General features: G+C 37.1%; 1 protein-coding gene and 1 pseudogene across 4 annotated transcripts in view; one reads left to right on the plus strand and one right to left on the minus strand.

Annotated features, from left to right (window-relative positions):
- Positions 1-26,095, plus strand: part of KIAA1328 — a gene marked incomplete at its 5' end in the record, with an annotated part of 378,127 nt that overhangs the window by 175,503 nt on the left and 176,529 nt on the right. The gene's annotated exons all lie outside the window — the stretch shown is intronic.
- The window catches only part of LOC307062541 (large ribosomal subunit protein uL4-like), a 42,522-nt pseudogene continuing 36,466 nt past the window's right edge, over positions 20,040-26,095 (minus strand). Inside the window, exon 2 of the transcript in view lies at positions 20,040-21,306. The product of the transcript in view is annotated as a large ribosomal subunit protein uL4-like (transcript). The remainder of the gene's footprint in view (positions 21,307-26,095) is intronic.

The raw sequence follows: 26,095 nt of genomic DNA on the forward strand, positions 1-26,095 counted from the left end.
TGCATGCCGCAGCGAAGATCCCACATGCCACAACTAAGACCTGGAGCAGCCTAAATAAATAAATAAATATTTTAAAAAGTATGTTTGATAAAAATTAATCCAGAATACATAAAGAACTCATAAAACACAGTAACAAGGAAACAAACTACTGAATTAAAACAATGGGAAAAATATTTGGACAGATACCTCATGAAAGAAGATGTACAGATGGCAGATAAGCACCTTGAAAAGATGCTCAATATCATTAGTAATTAGGGAAATGAACATAAAAATCATAATAACATACCACTACACACCTATTCAACATTTGGCTATTGGTCAAAATGTTAAAATCTTGACCTGTCAAACAAAGATGTGGAGGAACTGTAACTCTCATGCACTGCTGATAGGAATGTAAAATTGTAAAACTTTACAAAAGTTTATTTAAGAAAGTGCCAAAGATACACTTACTATATGCTCCATCCATTTTACTAGGTATTAATCCAGAAGAAGTAAAAGCATATATCCACTCACTAATTTTCACAGCTTTTTTTTTTTTTTTTTTTTTTGGCGGTACGCGGGCCTCTCACTGTTGTGGCCTCTCCCGTTGCGGAGCACAGGCTCCGGACCCATAAGCTCAGCGGCCATAGCTCACGGGCCTAGCCGCTCCGTGGCATGTGGGGTCTTCCCGGACCGGGGCACGAACCCGTGTCCCCTGCATCTGCAGGCGGACTCTCAACCACTGCGCCACCAGGGAAGCCCCCACAGCTTTATTTTTGATAGCCCCAAACTTGAAACATCCTAGATGTCATTAGCAGATACACTGATAAATTATGGTATACTTATATAATGGAATACTACTTGGCAATGAGAGGGAACTACTGATACACGTAACAAGGATAGATGTCAAAGTAATTAAGCTAAGTTAGAGAATCCAGACTTAAAAGATTACATACTATAATTCCATTAATATAAAACACTAGGAAAATCAAAATAATCTCTAATGGCAGGAAGTAGATCAGTGCTTGTCTGGTTGGGCAGATGCAGGAGTAGGGGAGTAAGTGGAAAGGATTACAAAGGGACACAGGAAACAGGAACCTACTGTACAGCACAGGGAACTCTACTCAATATTCTGTAATAACCTATATGGGAAAAGAATCTGAAAGAGAATGGATATATGTATATGGTATAGATGAATCACTTTGCTATACACCTGAAGCTAACACAACTGTAAGTAAATTGTACTCCAATATAAAATAAAAATTAAATTTAAGAAAAGGGACACAACGAGCCTTCTGGAGGTGATGGATATGTTCATTATCTTGATTATGATGATGGTTCCTGGGTATGTACATATACCAAAACTTATTAGTTTGTACAATTTAGATATGTGCAGGTTATGACATGTCAATTATACCTCAATAAAGCAACTTTTCGGAAAACTGCATGGTCTTCCTTTAACATTCTAGTTGCCTGGCCTCATTGGGATCAGAACAAATTCTCCAGCCCTGTTTCAGCTTTATCTTTTCCCTTGTAATATACTTAACAGTTCATGATATATTTTGTACTCAAAATAAACTTGTAAGCAGTTAGTATAGCCACTGTCCTAACAAACTATATATTCCTGACAAAGTAGAAATGTTCCCATTTGAATTTCTTTTTAATGACACATTACACAGGCTTTAAATGCCAGTCTTTGTATTTTCAAACGTGCAAAAACTAAAATGAAGTTCACATATAAGAGCAATCAACTCCTATAGCAAAAGGCTGAATATCAGTTTCTGAAAATAAATTTTATATGAATCTTTTCTCCAAATAATTTGAGTTTTAAATGTCTTTAACTGTGACATCTATTTTTTAATTTTTTATTTTTTATTGGAGTATAATTGCTTTACAATGTTGTGTTAGTTTCTGCTGTACAATGAAGTGAATCAGCTATATGTATATGTATATCCCCTCCCTCTTGGACCTCCCTCCCACCCCCCCACCATCACACCCATCTAGATCGTCACAGAGCACCGAGCTGAGCTCCCTGTGCTATACAGCAGGTTCCCATTAGCTATCTATTTTACACATGGCAGTGTATTTATGTCAAACCTAATCTCCCAGTTCATCCCACCTTCCCCTTCCCCCCCGTGTCCATATGTCCATCCTCTATGTCTGAGTCTCTATTCCTGCCCTGCCAATAGGTTCATCTGTACCATTTTTCTAGATTCCACAAATAAGCGTTAATATACGATATTTGTTTTTCTCTTTCTGGCTTACGTCACTGTATGCCAGTCTGTATGACAGACTCTAGGTCCATCCACATCTCTACAAACGTCCCCATTTCGTTCCTTTTTATGACTGAGTATTATACCATTGTATATATTTACCACATCTTCTTTGTCCATTCATCTGTCGTTGGACATTTAGGTTGTTTCCATGTCCTGGCTATTGTAAATAGTGCTGCAATAAACATTGGGGTACATGTGTCCTCTTGAATTATGGTTTTCTCAGGGTATATGCCCAGTAGTGGGATTGCTGGGTCATATGGTAGTTCTATTTTTAGTTTTTTAAGGAACCTCCATACTGTTCTCCATAGTGGCTGAATCAGTTTACATTCCCACCAAAAATGCAAGAGAGTTCCCTTTTCCCCATACCCTCTCCAGCATTTATTGTTTGTTGATTTTTTGATGGTGGTCATTCTGACCAGTGTGAGGTGACACCTCATTGTAGTTTTTTATTATTATTTATTTATTTATTTATTTATTTATTTATTTATTTATTTATTTGTTAACATCTTTATTGGAGTATAATTGCTTTACAATGGTGTGTTAGTTTCTACTTTACAACAAAGTGAATCAGTTATACATATACATACGTTCCCATATCTCTTCCCTCTTGTGTCTCCCACCCTCCCACCCTCCCTATCCCACCCCTCTAGGTGGTCACAAACGACCTAGCTGATCTCCCTGTGCCATGTGGCTGCTTCCCACTAGCTATCCACCCTACGTTTGGTAGTGTATATATGTCCATGCCACTCTCTCACTTTGTCACAGCTTACCCTTCCCCCTCCCCATATCCTCAAGTCCATTCTCAAGTAGGTCTCTGTCTTTATTCCCGTCCTACCCCTAGGCTCTTCATGACATTTTTTTTTTCTTAGATTCCATATATATGTGTTACCATACGGTATTTGTTTTTCTCTTTCTGACTTACTTCACTCTGTATGACAGACTCCAGGTCCATCCATCTCACTACAAATAACTCAGTTTTGTTTCTTTTTATGGCTGAGTAATATTCCATTGTATATATGTGCCACATCTTCTTTATCCATTCATCTGTTGATGGACACTTAGGTTGCTTCCATGTCCTGGCTATTGTAAACAGAGCTGCAATGAACATTTTGGTACATGACTCTTTTTCAATTATGGTTTTCTCAGGATATATGCCCAGTAGTGGGGTTGCTGGGTCATATGGTAGTTCTATTTTTAGTTTTTTAAGGAACCTCCATACTGTTCTCCATAGTGGCTGTATCAATTTACATTCCCACCAACAGTGCAAGAGGGTTCCCTTTTCTCCACACCCTCTCCAGCATTTATTGTTTGTAGATTTTTTGATGATGGCCATCTGACCAGTGTGAGATGATATCTCATTGTAGTTTTGATTTGCATTTCTCTAATAATTAGTGATGTTGAGCAGTTTCTCATATGCCTCTTGGCCATCTGTATGTCTTCTTTGGTGGAATGTCTATTTAGGTCTTCTGCCCATTTTTAAATTGGGTTGTTTGTTTTTTTTGATATTGAGCTCCATGAGCTGTTTGTATATTTTAGAGATTAATCCTTTGTCTGTTGCTTCATCTGCAAATATTTTCTCCCATTCTGAGGGTTGTCTTTTCATCTTGTTTATGGTTTCCTTTGCTGTGCAAAAGCTTTTAAATTTAATTAGGTCCCTTTTTTTTTTTCATTACCCTAGGAGGTGAATCAAAAAAGATCTTGCTCTGGTTTTTGTCAAAGAATGTTTTTCCTGTGTTTTCCTCTAAGAGTTTTGGAGTGTCCACTCTTACATTTAGGTCTTTAATCCATTTTGAGTTTATTTTTGCATATGGTGTTAGGTGGTGTTCTAATTTTCATTCTTTTACATGTAGCTGTCCAGTTTTCCCAGCACCACTTATTGAAGAGGCTGTCTTTTCTCCATTGTATGTTCTTGCCTCCTTTTTCATAAATTAGGTCACCATATGTGCGTGGGTTTATCTCTGGGCTTTCTATCCTGTACCATTCATCTATGTTTGTTTTTGTGCCATACCATACTGTCTTGATTACGGTCGCTTTGTAGTATAGTTTGAAGTTGGGGAGCCTGATTCCTCCAACTCTGTTTTTCTCTTTCAGTATTGCTTTGGCTATTCAGGGTCTTTTGTGTTTCCATACAAATTGTAAATTTTTTTTGTTCATTTTTTTGTTCTAAGTCTGTGAGGAATGCCATTGGTAATTTGATGGAGATTGCATTGAATCTGTAGATTGCTCTGGGTAGTATAGTCATTTTCACAATATTGATTCTTCCAATCCAAGAACATGGTATATTTCTCCATTTGTTTATGTCATCTTTGATTTCTTTCATCAGTGTTTTATAGTTTTCTGAGTACAAGGCTTTTGCCTGCTTCGGTAGGTTTATTCCTAGGTATTTTATTCTTTTTGTTGCAATGGTAAGTGGGATTGTTTCCTTAATTTCTCATTCTGATTTTTCATTGTTAGTGTATAGGAATGCAAGAGATTTTAGTGCATTAATTTTGTATCCTGCAACCTTACCAATTCATTGATTAGTTCTAGTAGTTTTCTGTGGCATCTTTAGGATTTTCTATGTATAGTATCATGTCATCTGCAAACAGTGGCAGTTTTACTTCTTCTTTTCTAATTTTTATTCCTTTTATTTCTTTTTCTTCTCTGATTGCCATGGCTAGGACTTCCAAAATTATGTTGAATAAGAGTGGCGAGAGTGGGCATCCTTGTCTTGTTCCTGGTCTTAGAGGAAATGCTTTCAGCTTTTCACTGTTGAATATGATGTTAGTTGTAGGTTTGTCTTATATAGGCTTTATTATGTTGAGGTATGTTCCATCTCTGCCCACTTTCTGGAGGCCCTCCACACATCCCCTGATCCTCTGGTCCCGGAGAGCCCCTCCCTGTCTGCCGTTCCTCTTCTCCCCCCATCTCCCTCCTGCACCCCTAGGACCCGTGTTTCCTGGCGGGGGCCCCCAGAGAACAGAGGACCAGGCCCGGACTGTGACATCTTTATATAAGTGAATATAGATTGAAGAAGTAGGTATAAAACCTGAAATTTCCATGATTCAATTCTTTTTTACCATGACTGTTAACATGGTATAGCTAGGTATTGTGCACACTTCATTGTTTACTCTGCAATAAATTACTTCCCTCCTGACCAATAAATAGACAGCCATCACCATGAGTTAGAAATGTTAGGCATTTGGCTATACCCTGGAATATAGTTCATGGCTTTTAAATATTGTGTGGGTGTGAAAGATTTTGAGTGACCACTGGATAAGCTACAGCATTCTACTTCCTTAAGCCATATTTGGAGATGTTTACTTATAATTATAGTCTTGCTCTAGGGCTTGCTATTTGGTGGACAAGATATTTTTCTGCTCTTTCCTCAAGGATTCTTTCTGAATGCCAGTTAAGAGCATGAACTTTGGATCCAGAATGCTTGGGTTTCTATATATTAAACTCTACCACCTTGGCAAGTTACTTAACATCAGTAAGCCTCAATTCCCTCATCTGCAAGATGGGGAAAATGTAATGAATATAGCTCATAGATTATCTTTCAGGATTGAAAAGTTAATAAATGCAAGTAGAACTGTACCTTGCATGCAGTAAGTAATATATAACTTAGCTTCCCAGTTGGTATCATCGTTTATTGTTATAACTGATTTTATTGTGATTGTGGAGTAGGTTCTGGTGGAAACCAAAAACATCACGTGTTTGGGAATGACCTTATGTTTAGTTATTCATCTTTTGTACTTATGACATTCAGTCAGAATTTTTATGTCAATTTAGTGATTATCACACCTGGTTTTCATTTCTTTTGGTCCTGAGGTACTGTATTCATCAGAATTGAGCACTTTGAGAATAAAATTGATATTGATGAATAAAGGGTTTTTTTAAATCTTCTAGGAATAAAATTTTTGTAACCACCAGTATTCATTTGGTTTAAAGCACAAGGAAAAATTGTGCTTTATAAAATGGATTACTATGTTCAACTGTTATTTGAGTTCCTCAGAATTACTGCCTAAGCTTAGATCTGTGGTCCATCTAGACTAGCATTTGCTCTTGGATAGGTTCTCAAGGAGAGAACATGGGTAAATCTACAAGAACTAATAGAAGCCCCACCCAAATTTTTAAAAATTTTTTTCTGCTTTCCTTTTCATTCCAGCATGGCCCTTTGGTTTCTTTAAATCATTTAGGAGAGAGGTTCTGTCCCAGGAACTCCAGAAATAGCTGGGGAGATTAGTATTTAGTCATTGTGAGCATGAGCCAGGAAAAACAGAAAATGTTTAAAGATAGTTTGTTGTTAGTATATTACTTTTTAAGGTTGTTTATTGTTTCTTTGTTATTGTTAATATTCTGGCCTTAGAATATTCAAGCAATTCAAAAACATATGGTGTATTAATTCCAAGTCCTCTGTATTCTCCTTCCTCAGCAATAACTTGTTAACTTTGTATATTACTCCAGTTTTTTTTTCTAAGCAGATCTAATACTTTAATTTTTAGGAAAGTAGGTTAATACTATACATATAATTTTTACAACTTTATTTTCTTACTTAATAATATGTATCCTATACTTTCCAGGGGATTACATGTATGTATTAATGGCATCCTTTTTTTTTTTTTTGCGGTATGCGGGCCTCTCACTGTTGTGGCCTCTCCCGTTGTGGAGCACAGGCTCCGGATGGGCAGGCTCAGCGGCCATGGCTCACGGGCCCAGCCGCTCCGCGGCATGTGGGACCTTCCCGGACCGGGGCATGAACCCGTGTCCCCTGCATCGGCAGGCGGACTCTCAACCACTGAGCCACCAGGGAAGCCCATGGCATCCTTTTTAATGCTCATTCAGCATTTTAGTGTGTGGATATATCAATTTATTTATTCAATCCCTTATTGATACATGTTTGGGTTATTTGTAATTTTCTATTACAAAATATACTGCAGTGAATATCCTTGTACACATAATTTTGAATGTGTTTACAAGTTCTTTTCCCTAAAGTGGAAATGTGTGCTCAAAGAATAAAAAAAAAATTTAATGGTAGATACTGACAAATTAGAGGTGCTTGTTGAGAGAAAAAAGTAACTCATAACATTAATAGTAGATACTGACAGTAGGAATGGCAGGCTCTGCTTTGCCCTCACTTGAGGTAGCTCCTTGTGTAAACAGTTAATAGTGATTTCTAGGACTTAAAAAAATTAACAGTTTCCCTGACTCCTCATTCATATTTGTTCTTTCCATTTATTCATTGGTCCTTAGAATTAGATAGGGAAGGGGATGCATGGAGGTGGAAGGAAGTATGGATACTGACTTTCTCATTTTACAGAGATACAATCTAAAGTAATGGATCAAGTAGAGATTATAATTATTATTCAACGTTAGTAAGGTAATGTACAGAAGAACTAAAGATAAAAACACGGCTAACAAAAACTTTAAAGGATGTAGTGTAAATGAGCTAAATTTTATATCTTTCATAGGGAGGAAAATACTGGATTTTACTTAACAAATCTGTAACTGTAATTACAGAAGAAATAGAGGTCTAAACATATAATTTAAAGTTTCGGAGGTAACACTGAATAACTAAAGTCAGAAATAGAGAAGAAAGTTTACCTCTGAGGAGTGAGATTGGTAGTAGGGAACAGAGATGTTTTTATTTTTCATTTTTATTTCCTCCTTTAACTGTTGGTCTTTCTAGTTCTGTGTTTATTGATTACTTTCCAAATAATATAGAAAATAGATTTAAAAAGGAAAGCTGAAACTATAACTCCATGATGGGATAATTAAGACAATTGTGGGAAACAACAATATCAACATCAAATCAGTCAGTGGGACAAAAATAGAGTTAAGGGTGTTATATAGTTTATGAGTCCATTTATAAACTTTCCATGTCAAGAAAGTTTATGCCATATAGTAGTTTATAAGAAATAAACCTAGTTAAATTGAGTTATAGAATTCAACTCATGACAATACATGGATACACTCATTCATTTGACAGACATTCATGAGCGGAGTAAATTCATGCTGTTATTTTTCTATGCCTGTCCCTGATGTGCTTTAAGATGTTGTATAGGAAAGCTCACAGTGGGTTTCTGTTGAGTGAACTCTTAAAAACTCCTCTCCTCCTAAAACTTAATGTCTCCTTAAAGAGATTTTCAATCAGTCTTTCTCTTTTCAGCCTCATTTCTTCTCTCATTTTTGGTAATACCCAGTGTTTCCCATTCCTGAGCTACTACCAGTCAGCCTGCTTCTGAGTGAGCTTTCTGCTTTGTTCATGCTAAATCAGTTACTGATTCATCCACCTGCTTTCTAACATCCAAAGTTTTGTTGGTATCTTTTCCAATTTTTTTCTCAGTATGTCTATACCTTTTTATATTCCTTTCCTGCCATTCCTCTACTATTCAATCCACCAACTTTAATCTAAGGTCTAGTTTTATTTTTACAAGTGTCAAATAAAGAACCATTCCAGTACAGAAGAATCACTGATACATTAGTAAAGCAACAACATGAAGTGACTGCTCTTAAAATGAGAAGTGCATAATGATGAAACTGCTTTGTTGATATGTTCTGACCTAGACCTCTAACAAGAGAATCATTCTTTTGTCAGAGGATTGGATTTGGCAAAAACTTTAGTTAAATACACCTCTCTCCTACTTCTCCTTTTTTGGAATGAAGGAAAGTTCTAGTGGTTTTCAATGCAAGAAAAGTTGCATCTTCCTGGTTTCTCTTGAAGAACTCAAAGTAAAATGTGTGATTTCTACAGAGGGCAGAAGAATTCCTTATTGTTTGGGGAGTTGCTGGGTGATGGTGATAATAATAATTACTATTATTTATTGATTGCTTCTGTGTGCAGTTTGTTTTACAAACAGTGTCTTTTATTAATCCTCAAACTGCCATAAGTAGTTATTATTTACTCCTTTTCACAAAGGATGAAATAACTTTTCTAAGGTTAAGTAACTTGCCCAAGGTTACACAGTGAGTGTTGGGCACATTATCAAATGACTCTAAAATCCATTCTTTTCCCACTTTTCCACCTTGTTAGACTCATACTATTTTAATAACAGCAACAATGATAGCTGATAGTTATCTAGCACATACTCTCTACTAGATACTCTAGCACATACTCTCTACTAGATTCTCTACTAGATACTCTACTAGATACTATTACACATACTATTTTATACTCTTTATATATATTGACATATTTAATTCTTATGCCTTAACCTTATGAGGTAAGCACCATCATTATCCTCTTCTATGGAGGTCAGGGAGAGTAAGTAACTTGCTGAAGGTCAATTAGTATGGCTATAGTGATGTGGACCAGGATTCTAAGACAGTTGTTTGGTTGTTATTGGAGTAGATGAGAATGTTTATATTTGTTCCCATTGATTGCTGAGTCTGTTAAAAGCGCTCTAAACTTTAAAAACAGAAAGCAAATAAATATTTGGGTTCTTTTTTCTTTAAAGCTATGAGAAGGTAACATGAAACAATAAACATCTTGCCACAGCTTAAGGTTTCTAGTTAGTATACCAACCCTTACCAAGAAAAAGTAATTAAATAGTGGGGGAGCAGGAGAAAGGGGAGGTGTTTTTGTATTAGAGTTCTGGCATTAACATTTGCAGATTGAGAAAAGCTCAAGAATTTTCTCTGAAGTACCCTCTTTATTTTGCTCTACTCTTTAATGTTGTTTCTAATTCCAAGAGAGACTATAATATGTATTTCATCCATCCTTAACTATACCAAGAGGCTGAAGATAGCATGCATTATCTTGGCAGTGTTTTAGGAGAAAACTCCTATGTCTAGAATTAGACATTTCAATCTGTTCGAGCACTGCCTGTGTCTAACCTGGACATACACACTGGCTTTGCTTTCCTGTTATGTCTATGACACTGTAAGATATTCATATAGGAGGAAGCCACTCTAGGGTTCCTAGATGATGCTTTGTCTTTGCAGTATTAAATGCCTTGCTTCTTATTAGGCTTGTCCCCTTCTCACCTCACTCCCTCTCCCAAAAAGTTGCTTTAAAAGGAAGAATAATAGAAGTATTTTGGTCTCTTTCTCCATAACCAGATTGACCCATTGACAGTCTGACTTTATTATTTCAGACACTTGGCTATGAAAAATTCCTTTTTCATCCTGATTATTGTTTTATTTTAACACTTTTGATTTAAGAATGAATGTATTTAATTTCTCTTATTTTTTGTTATTATTAAGGTTTTGTGATTTGTGCAGCTAGTTCCTATGACTTTCATAGAAGCTTATACTTCTGTGACTCATAAAAGACATTTTAGAAAGTTTATACTCCTGCCTCGTTGAGGTAAGCCCCCTATAGCCTACCTTTCCTGCTGATTAGAACTAAAAACTCTGGACAAAATACAAAAGCAACTACATAAATAATCAAAAGCAGACAGTTGGTGCTGGGAAATTAAAACCTGGAGGGGCAACTAGTTTGGGGTGAGTTTCCTAGTGTTTTATTTTGTTTTGTTTCTTTTTTCCCATGGCTTTGCCCCCAGTTATGGAGCTGGGCAACAGTGGCTCTGGTAATTAAAACTCTGATAGAAACCTCATTTTTCTATCCAGAGAAATCGAGAAAATGGGTCCTGCATTTAATAGTATGGGGGGGGGATCTTTATGTTTTTTCTACCTTTCCCAGCTTTGCTCCTAAGACAGACCCAGTTGCAAGGCTGCAGCTATAGTAGAAGTGCTACAGGAGAAACCCTGTCTTTCCTGCCAGATAACCCAGAAAGGGGCATCTGTGATGAAGACTAAGGAGGACATCTTAGAAAAAAAGAGAGCTGAGGAGGGTGTCCCCTCATTTTGTGTATAACCAGCACAAGTACTAGCTTGTGCATGTGTCAGACAAACCCACAGCAGCATACCCCAGTCTTTGAGAACTGGCCTTCAGTTAGAACCACTCCTCAGAGGAGGTGAGGAAGAACTTGTGGTCTGAACCTAACTGTCCTGATTGCCTGTTAAAACAGACAAACAAATCCTCTAGCAGATTATAAAAGATCAAAGGACTGACAGCCAATACAGCATAACATTAAAATGTCCAGGGTATGATTCAAAATTATACTACCTACAAAAAAACCCAGGAAATTATAAACAATTCTCAAAGGAAAAGACAGATGCCAACCCCAGGGTCACCCAGATTTTGAAGTTATCAGGGAAAGACTTTGAAAGCTTTTATAGCAATTCTCCATGGCATAAATGTAAACACTTTAAATTAATTTCTCAGTAGAGAAATAGAAAATATTAAAAACAACCAAATGGAAATTTTGGAACCAAAAAAATACAGTATCTGAAATAAAAAATTCACTGGGTGGGCTTATCAACATAATGGAGTGACAGAAAAAAAAAGTAAACTTAAAGATAGATCAATGGATATTTTTCAACTTTTAAAACAGAAAGAAAAAAGAAAGATTGGGGATAAAAATGAACAGAGCCTTAAAACCTAACTTATATCCAGAAGGAACAAAAAGATTACGTACAAAAAGCCAGAAAGAATAACCAATTCTTAAGGCAGAAGGCAGCCTCTGCTAAAAAAGAGTAAGTCTTTTATATAAGACGCAAATCAAGGTAAACTTTCTTTTTAAAATCTTGGGAGCCTTTGCAAGGATATGCTCAAGAATGTCAGTTTGCACAAAATTGTCTTGCAAATAAAGTACCGAAACATTTTCTGTCACAGAGAATGCTAGTTGCCTACCTATTATCTGTTCTTCCCTTATTCCTTCTTAAATGAATGCCAGTCTTATTGAGAGCAACAGTGTCGCAGGATAAAACCCGCATTGCCCAGCTTCTTTTGCAGATGGGGTGTCACTGGGATCCAGTTCTGGCCAGTGAGATGTAAGTAGAATTTGTGCCATGGGGTTTCTAAGAAACTCCCTTAAGTGGGCCCCCGGGGTGGGGGTGGGGTGGGAGTGTAGCAGGCTCCACTATCTGCTACACTGGATTTTATGCCTCTTTTCATCATTTGTCCAGTCTCTTTTTCCCCTATGGCAGCAGTTCTCAACCAGGGATCATTTTGACCCCCAGGGGAAATTTGGCAATGTCTGGAGACATCTTTGGTTTTTACAACTGACAGTTGCTAGCAGCATCTAGTAGGTAGAGGCCGTGGGTATTGCTAAACATCCTACAGCCTACAGGACAGTCTCCCACAACAAAGAATCATCTTGTCCAAATGTCAAGAGGCCAGATTGAGAAGCTTTGCTCTATGGAATGCTGACCTGATGTTGGAGATTGAATAGCCATTTTGTGAGTAGAAGGTGGCAAGTCCATGTCTGAGCAAAAATAAAGAAGGAACTGAAGTCCTGATGACATTGCAACACTGCTGTAACAGCTGCAGACTGTGTTCTTCCAGAGGCTTCATTACAAGAAAAAGAAAACACCTAATTTATTTAAGTTAATGGATTTCTCTTTCCTTACTCATTTACTAACTGATAGAGTATGTATTTAGAAGTTGTTAGTCATAAAGATTAGGGCAGCTAAAATATAAATAGTAATGAAGAGGTCTTAGGTATTGAAAAGAATAAGGAAAAGCTTATCATGTTTATCTGGGCAAAGAGGCATTTGAAGAAAGTACACTTGGTGAAAGAGTACAAAATCTGAGAAGACATCAGAAATACTGGGCTACTGTCATAATTTTGCCTATTGTTGAAAGACTAAAAATATCTTGAAAGGAGTTGTACCATTTTGTGGTTTTTTTTAATGAGGAACTTTTCTGTTGTTACTATAACATATTTCGTTCTAGTGCCAGAATTTGGTCCCCTCAACTTCCACTAGATCTGTAGTTAGCTTGGATCACATAGGGACTTAACTACTTGAGGCTCCATTGCCTGGGGTTGCAGATCCACTAAAGGGAAAGTGATGGAGGTTAAGCATCGTATATACTATGGAAGGTTAAGAGGTAATGTTGGTTGAGCTTTTGGGGATCACTTTCTGATTATGGGGGCAACATCAAAGCTAAAACACCATGTCTAGCCTTGGAATTCAGTTAAAATGATGCTGTCATTTGAAATCATGCCACACTAAGATCTAAGGAACTAAAGCTGTTTGTTCTGACCAAAAAGAGGATAGAGGTATAGCAATAATTGATGGAAACAAAAAATGGAAAATTCAACATAAAAAATTCCCTAACCATGAAATTGCCTCATGTTCTCCAGAAAATGGTATTTCTTTGTTTTAAAAATGCTGGTTTGAAGCTGTTGCAGAGCGATGCCATATTTACCTAATTATAGGGACTCTTTAAATAGCCATTTGTGGAATACAAGAAACTTAGTGCACTTGTAAATTTATACCTGTGACAGCCTGATTCTCACTGCAGAATTCTAGGGGTGAAAAACACCCCCAAACCTTCTAATCCATTCCCTTACTATTGTGGGAAATTGTATATCAGTAAAAGATACAGATTTTACCCTAAAGGGTTTCAATCTAATGAAGCTAACAGTAAACATATACTGGGTCTGTCCACTAACATCTCAAAATTAGTGTGACTAAAATTGAACTCTTGATTTCCCTTCCAAACCTGTAACTCTCTCATCTGCCTAGCTCGGTAAATGGCATTCCTATTCTTTCTGTTTCTCAGGAAAAATCTTTGAAGTCATAATTGACATTTTTCTTTCTCTCTCACCCCCAGAGCCAATCCATCACCAAATCCAGCCCATTCTAAACATATCCCAACTAATACCATTGCTTAGCACCTTCACTGCTTCCACCCTAGTTCAGGTCCACTTTTTACCAGGATTACCTCCTAGATTTTTACCCAAGTGAAATGAAGACCTATATTCACATGAAAACCTATATGTGAGTATTTACAGTGGCTTTATTCATATTCCTTAAAAACTGGAAACAATCCACATGGCCCTACTCAGCAAAAAAAGGAACGGACTGTTAACATACACACTACATACCTGGATCTCCAATGCATTATGCTAAGTAAAAGAAGCGAGACTCAAAGTGTGAGTCCATTTATATGACATTCCTGAAGAGGAAAACTAGAGAGACAGAAGCAAATCAAGAATTTTTAGGGCTGATTACAAAGCATGAGGAGTTTTTTTGGTACGATGGAACTTTCTTGATTACTATGGTGCTTACCCGACTGTACTCATTTCTTAAAACTTGAAAAACCATAGACTTAAGGATGAATCTTATTGTACATAAATTGTATCTTAATTCAGAAAAAAAGAGTATTCATTGTTAGTAATAGCAAAAGACTTGTCACTCAGAGTTCAGTGTGGGAAACAGAAACCATTCAAGATATTTTAAACAAGAATGAATTTTATATACTAGGAATAAAAGCTTTGGAAGGGCCTAAGAAGCGATTTTATGTTGGACTTCGGTTGGTGACTTCAGAACAATATACTCAGGGCATAATGCTCTGAGACCATCACTGGAGCTATGCTGGAATCCGGAACAAAGCATCTACTGCTGCTGCACTGGTCTCTGGACATCCAGGAAACCACAGAATAGATTCCCACCAGTGAGACCAAAGAGTTAGGAAGCCAGGTCAACAAGCCATTGGTGCTTCTGCTGCTGCCACACTGCTGCTTCTTATCCAAAAAAACTGAAAAATGTTCCCTATTTTGTTAATGCTGGAGAGAATTCTCATGTTTTCAACATTGTCCTTGCCAGCAGAGACAAACAAAGAAGACCCCCAAAATCATGTGAAATAAGCAGAACCTAACTGACATCCAGAGCTCTGGCTAATAGAAGGGAGTCTGTAGTTTCCCACATTTTATAATTAAATGGAGGGTGGAGTAAGCCATGCATCAGTGGTCAGCACAATATCTAAGCTTCCAACAATAAGGGACTGTTTAATGAATTATGATATGTTATACAGTAGATGAAGGATTTACCCAGGTGGCAGGTATTCTGTAAGCTGGAGTATATAATTGCACTGTTGAGTCTTGGTTAATAAATTCTGGTGCTTTAAATATAGAACTCTTACATCTAACAGTACTGAAGTCAATATATTGCAGTTTCTATAATCCTACTTTTAAATTTGTGTAGCAAACATTGCTATTTCTTTAAGATAGTTAAATAACTTCTCTTTTTCAAAATTAATTTGAAAGATTACAGGACAAGTTAGGCTTCCTAATATTGAGAATGCCATACATAAATTTAGAAAACAAGAATTTTTCAAAATGGTAAATAATATAGAAGAGATCTTTAACAACTTTCTACATGAGGCAGATCTACAGATAAAGGACTAAGTTTATATAGAATATGTAGTAGAACACAGCCTCATCTCTTGGCTGTGAAATGCAAATGTTGCCTTCCAAGTGGCATGTGGATCATCGTTCTCAGAGGAATGCCCTGATGGCATCCTCTCACATATCACCTACGACATAGCTGGTGTACATGCACACTCCTGTGTGTGCGTACACCACCAGAATGGGTCTGAGTAGACTCACTGCAAACTTAAAGCTCCAGGGAGAAGTACTTTAGTTTGTGAACACAAGCCTGTTAAGTTCGGCCCTCTCTCACCCCCACAAAATAAAGTTCAAGTTAAAAAGTATCTTTAAATAAAAAATAAGCTATTTTATCTTAAAGTGTACGAGCAATGCGCTTAGCGTGAATTGCCTCAGAAACTAAATGGCCAGACTTCCTCTAACAGATTTTAATTATTTTTATAGTTTTTCCCAAATGAAGACTCACAATAGCCATTTTAAGTAAACTACAGCAATTCTTTCATCTTCATTGCAAGCTTCAGACCCTAAACAAAGCATGAAGCTGGGCAGTGCACAGTTTAATTTTCAGATTGGATTTTTCATTATGTTTTATGATAACTTTTTATTTTTATCAAGTTGCATCTCAGCCTTCTGTTTAGACTCCAGAAGATTTATGGCAAATGATCTGGGTGTTTATTTGGACAAACGTGCAATAAATCAGTCTACTGTTTCAATAAAAGGTTATAAATAGAACACATTATTCTGTTCAGTATTATGTTATCTTTAAAATTAAGCAGAACATTAGTGGTAGTGAAACTAGTTTCAATCAATACATTCCTGTAATGAAACCTATTGTATAAGAAACTTCTTTTTAAGGAGGAAAAATGTCCTTAACACAACTACCAACTACCAACTTCTGACTCTAGAGATGGCATTTCACAGTTTCTAAAAATTATTTGGTAGGATTTCTTTGTGTTTGTTTTGGTGTTAAGATAGTTTCCTGGGGGCTTCCCTGGTGACGCAGTGGTTGAGAGTCCGCCTGCCGATGCAGGGGACATGGGTTCGTGCCCCGGTCCGGGAAGATCCCACATGCCGCGGAGCGGCTGGGCCCGTGAGCCATGGCTGCTGAGCCTGCGCGTCCGGAGCCTGTGCTCTGCCATGGGAGAGGCCACAACAGTGAGAGGCCCGTGTACCGAAAAAAAAAAAAAAAAAAAAAAAAAGTTTCCTGAAAGTTACCTTGCAACAGTTAGTGCATAAATGTTCCTTAAATGCTTTTTTTTTAATTGAAGAATTTAGTTTTACTTGACCTGGCAGAGACCCACCCAGGTGTGTGTTTCAGTGAAATTACTTGACCTGGCAGAGACCCACCCAGGTGTGTGTTTCAGTGAAATTGAGGTCAGAGCTGCTGTTGACACCCAGGAGTATAAGAATTGCCAATTTCTCTTCTGATCTTATAGAATTTCTGGTTAAATTTATTAATGGAGTATAGATAGAGGATATAATTTTAATTTTTCAAAATTCATATAATAATGAGAATTTACTAGGAGTGAGCCCCGATTTAGATCCTCTATCACCCACTATACTCCCTATTAAAATTTTAGAATGACAGCTTTAAAATCAAAGGTGGCTAAAGTCTCAGGGTGGTACTTCAGTCTTAGGAGAACTTCACTGCACAGGGACTGGTGGGTTGCTTCTGTTGCTGTCTTCTGTTTAGATAACAAAGTGCCTTGAGAAAAGGCTGCTATTTAATAATGCAGTGGGAAATTAAAGACCTTTGAATGTTAAATTGTGTATATTTTCCAGTGGAAAATCTCTTAAAACATACTTTATGCTTTTGCTTGGTACACAGTATTGTCATCACATGGCAGTTTAAGGAATCTGGAGACTGGTTGGAAATCCAAGTTTACTCCTTTACTTCTGTCATTTTATATTTTTAATCTGAATGTAAGAAATAGAGATTATCTTACTGTGGTTTTATTCTCATTAAATTGTTAAGAAGTTGTTGTTTTGGGAGATGAGAGTTATGTTAAGATGAAAAAATAATTAGGAAAATCTAAGCCATCATACATATTCTACTGGCTTAGGATAAAGTTTCCATAGTCCATCAGGCAAATAATTTGATCATGTTGCTGTACGACTTTAACAGTAAACAAGTGAGTTCTAATACATTCTTTGAATACCACTGCTAACATTTAAATGCAGATGGTTATCATATTTTTTCATAGCAGTAGGAGTCTACTTAAAATCTGCGTTGGAGTGAAGCATAAGGTAGCAAGCAGTACACTTGATTCTGGTTTTTGTATTAGTTCCACCTCAGAACTTTTAAATGCTACATTTCTGAAGGAAGGTTCGTTTTTGTGTTAGGACTGTGAACACCTGTGAACCACTGGGCTTAATTTGTTTACAGCTGACAGTGATTGTGTGTGGAGACTGTGGCAGCAGTTGGCAAGGAGCAGCTGACCGTTTGGTTATCTCTGCATTGTCTTATTTTTCTTGTTTCCCCAACATTTTTTTTTTAACTTTTTTTTTTTTTTTTTGCTGTATGCAGGCCTCTCACTATTGCGGCCTCTTCTGTTGCAGAGCACAGGCCCCGGACGCGCAGGCCCAGCGGCCATGGCTCACGGGACCAGCCACTCTGCGGCATGTGGGATCCTCCCGGACCGGGCCACAAACCCGCGTCCCCTGCATCAGCAGGCGGACTCTCAACCACTGCGCCACCAGGGAAGCCCCCCCAACATTTTAACATCATCTATGTTTTGTGAGGTTATTTGTAGGGTTTTAATTTTTTTCCTAGTAGTTTTATCTGGTTTGGTATTAAGGTAATTCTGGCTTCACTAAATGAATTGGAAATTGTTTCTTCCTTTTTCTATTTTCTATCTTTGTGATATTATAATTTCTTTAATTGACATGGAGGTATTAAGATGTTCTGTTTTGTCTTCAGTCAGTTTTGGTAATTTCTGTCTTTTAAGGGATTTGTACATTTCATAAGTTGTCATATAAGTAGCATGAAGTTGTTCATAATATTCCTTTTTCAACTTGATAATGTCTGTGGCATTGCATCTGTGTTCCCCTTTTTCATTTTTTATTTTGATGATTTGTATCTTTTTTTCTTAATCAATCTTATTGATTTTTTAACAAAACAGCTTTTATTAGATTTTCTCCATTGTTTGTTTTCTATATCATTTATTTCTGGCCTTATGTTAATTTTTCCTTCTATTTATTTCTGTTTTAATTTGCATTTCTTTTTCTAACTTCCAAGATTGACATTTAGATCATTGGTTTGGGACTTTATTCTTTTCATTTAAAGTTACAAATTTACACATTTAAAGATTTAAAGTTATAAACATTTAATGTTATAAATTTCCCTCTGAGAACTCCTTTACCTGCATCCCACACTTTCTTATGTTGTGCTTTTTTTTTTTTTCAAAATATTTTCTAATTCCCTTTGTGGTTTCCTCTTTGAATGGTTTATAATCATTTATAAATTTTTCTTAATTTCAAATTTCTGCAGATTTCTCAGATAGCTTTCTGACATTTATTTCTAATTTAATTCCTCTGTGTCAGAAAATGGAGTCTCCACAATTTCAATATGTTGAAATTATTGAGACTTGTTTTATATCCTGTGATATGACCTATCTTGCTGAATATTTCATCCGCATGTAAAACTAACCTAATCTACAATTATTGGATGGAGTAGTCAATATATAGCAATAGGGTCAATGTTTTTATAGTATTTGTTCAGGTCTTCTGTATACTTACTGATTTGGGGTCTGTTTTTTTCTGTCATTAACTGAGAGCTTTGAAAGCTTCAAATATGATTATGGATTTATTTTTCTTTTTATTTCTATCTTTCCTTCACATATTTTGAATTTCAGTTATCAGATGCCTTTGCATTTAGGATTGTAATGTCTTCTTGGTGCATTAAGTTCTTTCATTTTGTAACATGCTTCTTTATCCCTGATAACATTACTTGTTCTGAAATACCTTGTATGATATTAATATAGCCACTCCAGCTTTCTTATAATTAGAATTTGTAGAGTATATTCTTTTCCATCCTTCTAGTTTTCCCTATCTTTGTCTTTATAATTAAAGTAGGGTTCTCATAGTTGGATTTGGCACGTACTTGGATTTGGTTTATAATCCTGTCTGACATCCCTGGCTTTTTATTGGAGTGTTAGTATCTTTTACACTTGCTTAATTATCCAATATGGTTGGGTTTAAATCTACCATCTTGTAATTTATTTTCTATTTTTCACCAATTTTTCAGTTTTTCTTTAGTTTTTCCTGTCCTTTTTTTTCAATATTTATTGGAGTATTGTTGTTTTATAATGTATTAGTTTCTTCTGTACACCAAAGTGAATCAGCTGTATGTATACATATGTCCCCCCTTCTTTCCCATTTAGGTCACCACAGAGCACTGAGTAGATAGAGTTCCCTGTGCTATACAGTAGGTTCTCATTAGTTATCTATTTCATACATAGTAATGTATATATGTCAACAGTTTTAGCATTATCTCTACTTGGTGCTCATTTTTTTTGTTTGTTTTTGTTTTCTTTTCTTTACTTTTTTGCCTCTTTGATCAGGTCTTTATTCAGAATTAACTGTCCGAAATGATCTGACCTTTATGGAATGCACAAATTTAAGTTTATGCAGCAGGCTTCTTTTCTTCTGTGGTGGGTTTCTTTTCTGTGGGCTTCTTTTCAGCTGGTGGTTTTTTGGTCACTGCAGCCTTTTTCCCCATAAAAGTCTTCAGCAGCCTTCTTTTCTTTCTTCTCCACCACAGGCTTCTTGCCTGGAGCCCCTTCCTCATCTGATATGGCTGCTAACGCTGCTGCTGCCTTATCCATCCAGAGTTTGTGATTCTTCTCCTAGAGAAGAGTTATGTCCATCCAGTGCATGGTCTTAGCATATGGGTTTAGCTTCAGCGTGATTCTCAGGTTTTTCAGTGGATTCTTCTTCTGGACTCACAGATGAATCTGTGTGGTGTTCTGAGGGCTCTTTGGATCTCTGGGCTTTTCAAGATTCTGCAAAGGTCTGTTTTGAGCATCTTGCACATGGGAAGGTTATAGTTGCTCTTGAAGGAGGCAGCTTCACGCTGAATGCCATACAGATCATCTTACTTGTGGAAAGTACTTCAGTCCAAATGCAGAAATGTCCCATGTGCTCATCAGGAGTAACTTGCAAGATGTTCAGGTTGCTTACACTAAGCAGAGTAATTCCAGGGATGTTTCTGAAGGCCTCAATGATACCATTGTCCTCATTATAGATGATGCAGGGTTCCCTACCCTGGATATGACACAGTTTCTCATTTTGCCTTTGCCAGCTCTCATTTGCTGTGAGCCATAGACCTTTTTGAAATCATTCCAGGCCTTAAATTACTTAAGAAGCAAAACAGCCTCCTTGTTCTTCTTGTAGCCTTCAGCTTTATATTCAGCCACCAAAGGAAGTTCAGGAACTTCCTCAATACAATGACTTTTAGACATAACCAGTGCTGATAAGGCTGAGGCATCCAGGGAAGAGCAGATGGCATATCACTTCTGTGTTGTGTTCACTCTGCGGTGCAAATGTTGCCAGGTTCTGGTTGGCGCAAACATGTGGCCCCCATGATACATATTTCCAAAGGCACCCTGGCCAGAACAGTCAGTCCAACTGCCTTGAACCCTGGAAACTTGAGCCAGAGCCTAGCCAGCACCCAAAGACTCAGCACTGGTTTGATGACCTGCTAATTCATTGACAGCATAGGGCTGTCTGCTGTGTTTGTGCAAGTTGGTGTGAACAGAGTTCACAATATCTGGTTGAGCAGGAGCCTTGAACACAGCAGGTAAAGTGACATTTATGCCAGATGACTCCTCCTTTTAAGAGAACACTGATATGAGTGGATGAGAACGTGCCATGGCAGCGAGAGGAGAAGACTACGCTCCTCTCAACCTGGCAGCTCCCATGGGAAAAGCTTGGGCTCATTTTCTTTGTTTTAGCTAAATTTTAAATATGAAAAAATATTGCTTATATTTCCATTTTCTGGAAGTCTTTATTCATTTGTTTCCAAGTTTCCATTTAGTATTATTTTATTTATACCTGAAGATATATGTTTGTTTATGGCCATACAGATTATCTGGTAATAAATTCTTCTATCTTTTGTTTGTGTGAAAATATCTATTTCACTTTCAATTTTAAAGGAAATTTTTATACAGTTCTGGCTTAGCAGTGTGTTTTTGTTTTCTATTTTTTTCTCTATGTGTTTCATTTTGGATAGTGTCTATTTCTGTGTCTTCAAGTTCCTTAAGCAACATCTAATCTCCTGAAACTTTTACTGCATGGAGTTAACATTTTAGATTTGTCATTTTTCATCTATTGACTATCATTTGGTTACTTTTTATATCTTATTATTATGTTCATGTTTTTCTTTAAATCTTTAATTATGTTGGGCTTATTTATAATAGATTTTTTTAAATCCTCATATGCTAATTTCATCATTTGTCATTTCTGGTTTTTTTCCTCTTGATTGACTAGTCAAATTTCATCATATGTCTTGTAATTTTTTATTGGCTGTTCGTTAGTGTGTATGTTACATTAATGAGTATCTAGATTTTGTTGTCTTCCTTTGTAGAGTGTCCTAGCGCACATTTAAGTTATTGGTAGATCTTGACTTCTTAGAGGCTTATGTTTAGACTTTATTAGGACTAGTCTGTAGGCTAGATTTTTCTCTAACAACCATTTAGTTAGCTCTTTCTGGGTTCTCAATAGGACTGAGTATCCTGGGATCAGCTATGACTCTCTCATTCTGACCGGTCAAAACTTGTACACCTCCCTGTTCTGTGTGACTTCTGGGAATTGTTTTACTTCCAACTCCCTGGTTGTTCTTTTCCCAGGCTATCGCAGTTTAACTCTACACATGTGCAGTCTTGGCATTCAGCAAAAACTCAAACGGGCCTATGTGCCGATTACTCAACTATTTTTCTGAATAGCTCTCTCTTCTCTGGGACTCTGTTCTGTAACTTCTGGTCACCTCAGCCTCCCTGAACTCCGATCTCTGTCTCCGTAATTCACCAGGACTTTTGTGTTCTGCTTAGGACTACCCTCCCTCTAGCATAGTCTGGAATGTTTGTCCAAACAGAAATGCAGGGCCATTGTATGGCTTAGCTCGTTTGTTTGCCTTCTTCCAGGGATCATATACCTTTACTAGCTGTTGTCCAATGTCTGAAAACAGTTGTTTTATATATTTTTTTCTAGTTTGTAGTGGGCAGATAAGTGTATCCCCCTTTGTAATACCCCAAAATGGAAATTTTCATTGAAACTATCTTTTAAATGTAGTTTTTAAATTTTAGCATACAAATTTAATGGTATTCTTAAGAAAACAAAGAGGCTTTATGGGAGGGAGAAAGTGTATTGTGAGCATAACAAATGCACAGTAACAAAAACTTATAGGAGATATAGTATTGAATGCTTTTTGCTCTTTTAAAGAAGGTAAAAATATAACCTTATGGACCAAAAAAATACTTAAATGAGAAAATTTAAGGGAAGAGAAGATACATTGTTGTCAGATTTATTGTAACTTGTAATTAAAGCCCAAATTGATGTGTAATAGAAATCTCGTGAAGAATACTTATTTTGGGGGTCCAATGTAATAAAAGAGAAATACAGATTTAAATAAGAACTGCAGACATATAAATATCTGGCTTTCACGCTGGAAACCAAACTTCATCGTTTTGGCTCTAGATTCAGTTACTTTGGGCATGTCTTTGAGCTTTATTAACATCTCCTTATATGAATCAGATTTAATTCCTAATAAAAATAAACTTTGGAGGCTTCCCTAGTGGTGCAGTGGTTAAGAATCCGCCTGGCAATGCAGGACACTCAAACCCATGTCCTGGTCTGGAAAGATCCCACATGCTGCAGAGCAACTAAGCCCGTGCACCGCAACTACTGAGCCTGTGCTCTAGAGCCCGCGAGCCACAGCTACTGAGCCCATGCGCCACAGCTACTGAAGCCCGTGCGCCTAGAGCCCATGCTCTGCAACAAGAGAAGCCAACGCAATGAGAAGTCCTCACACTACAACCAAGCATAGCCCCCACTCTCCACAACTAGAGAAAGCCTGCGTGCAGCAGCAAAGATTCAACACAGCCAAAACTAAAATAAATAAATAAATAAATAAATAATTCTCTTAAAAAAATAAAATAAAATAAACTGTGACTTCACCCACTAAAAGGAGCTCTATCAGATATGTGGGATCATGTGCCCTCTGTATGATGCAGTACTTTGTGAAAATTTGTTAATACCCTGAAAGGACAGAGAAATGAAATGTAGTTACAGATAGGTTAATAATCCTCTGCATCCCAAAGGTTTATGTGTGCTCTTGTCATAAGTAGATTTGGTCTTAAAATAAAAGCAAATTCAGATAAGGTAGGAAGTAGAAAATTTAATCAACATTGTTGAACAAAAGAGCTGAATGAGGTTCATCTGCTACTGTGCAGGACTAAAAGATGCTGAAAAGTAATGGATATAAAATAAGAATAAAGGGGAGAGCGAAAGGAGTGAAAAGAACTCCAAATATATTTTTCTTCTATTAGCTACATATAGACCACACAGAGACTTTTGAGACAAAGATACTTTATGGACAGAGGTACCTACTTTAATGGGAAAGAATTATTTGTTCCAATAGTCACAAAAAGAGGATAAATAATAAATGTTTAGGTATAAACCAGTCATAGAGGAGGAGACCAGAGCAGGAAAGGAAATTGTGTTTGGCCCATTTATGAGGTAAGGGAATGAAAAATATCTGAACACTGACTTCCCACAGCCAGATGGAACACATTCATCAAGTCAGGATGCATTTGGTAGCACAGTGGTTCTCAAAATGTGTCTCCTAGACCAGCAGCATCAGCATCACTTGGGAAATTTTCTAAAAATGCAGATCCTCAGGACCCAACTCATACCTACTGAATTAGAAACTCTGGCAGTGGGACCCAGAAATCTGCATTTTTAACAAGCCCTCCAGGTGATTCTTATGAACACTAAAGTTGGAGAATATTTGTGCTAGTGTAATAGAAATAAATGTCTTCTGTTAATCAAACTGCTGGTGAGTCCTATCACATGCAGCGTTTTATAAATACATCTTCCTGAATTATCTTCTTGGTACAGATAGGTTAGAAATATTTTCTGTCTGAAGAAATGATCAGTGTGCTTAATCACACAAGTACTAGAGAACAGGAAAAGTCTATTAGATGGAAACTGACAAGTCTCTTTCTTTGTCATCACTTTTATCCATTCTTTATGTCCTTTTTCTATGATTTTTCTGTGTAGATAGAAGGATTTAAACTAATTTTGGTTTGGAGTGAAGTAATCAAATATGCAATTTTTAGCACAAAAATGAGTCCTTTGAGCTTAAAATAGTTTTTAAAAACCTGTATGAACTGTACTAAAGTGTTATTTTTTCAATGTTGCTCTTCCTTTCCTCTCTCCTCTACTCTTCTCTGCTCCCCTCTGTTCCTCTCTACTTCTCCATGATGCCTCAGCTTTCTCCCCTCTGCCTTTCCCTCAAAGTATGCCTTCCGAGGAGAAGAGAGATTCTGTGTCAGGTTTGGGTTTACGAATATTAGGAAGGTCTTATGGTAATGGCTGTTTCCGTTTTCTTAATAGTGCCAAAAAAATTCTCACTCTGTTTCGTAAGCACTTGATTGCAGGTGTGTTTGGTGCTGCCTAGCAACTTTGGCTGCCCTGTAGAAGAAACCACACTTGGTCAGAGTGATTTCCAGAGAGCGTTGAAAGGCAACATTGTGACAACTAAGGAAAATGCCTTTCTTGCGGACTAAAGTAGGCTGATTTAGCAGTCTTTCATAGCCAAGTTAACAAACATGTACAGTTGTTTATTTGTATTTCCAAGAAACATATTAAATATCTTATGGATTTGCAGCCACTTTATGCTGGACACCCATTGCACCAACCTGAAAAATATTAACTGCGAGAGGAACTATAACTATGACTAATATTATACTAACGAGCAAGACTTCCAGGTTTGAATACTTCTTGGGAAGAAGCCGATTGTCCTGTCCTTCTCGCTAAGAGATTAATCAAAATCACATTGACTGTGGTGTCATTTAAATTACTAGGTGTTTAGGACTTGGCTAATAAACCTTATAGACTGGGGATGCTGTCTGTGCCTACCCAAGTTGTGCCAGTCTTCCTGGGTGAGACTTAATGGTGGAATCCCTTTACATACAGGTCATTTAGACATATCGACTGTGTTGAACAGACGATGGCATGCACAGATATTCCATACAATTTGACTTGTTTAGTTCTTGTTGAGACGTGTAGAAACATGAAGACTGTTGCGAGTAGGCCGGTCTGTGCTCACAGGTACCTGCTTTCTGTATTGGGTTGGCGAAAAAGTTCTTTCAGGTTTTCCTGTAAGATGTTATGGGAAACCCGAACGAACTTTTTGGCCAACCCAATATTTGGAATCATTGCCAAGAGGAACGGCCTGGTTTAAATGCCTGGGTTCACTCCCTTCCATCCCACATGAAAAGTGCTGTGAGAATTCAGGTTTGTGTTGTTGCTCCCCATAGCCCTTCCCTCTTCTCCACAGCAGCATTTTAGGACAGTTTTCTGTGAGCAGGGCTTCTCCTACTTTCTAGACTTAGTCTAAAGAACTGATTTAAGTTTTTGTGCTCTTTAGACTGTTTCAAGCTTAAATAATCATCCTAA

Source organism: Hyperoodon ampullatus (assembly GCF_949752795.1).
Source record: "Hyperoodon ampullatus genome assembly, chromosome: 13".
NCBI classification, from domain to species: domain Eukaryota; kingdom Metazoa; phylum Chordata; class Mammalia; order Artiodactyla; family Ziphiidae; genus Hyperoodon; species Hyperoodon ampullatus.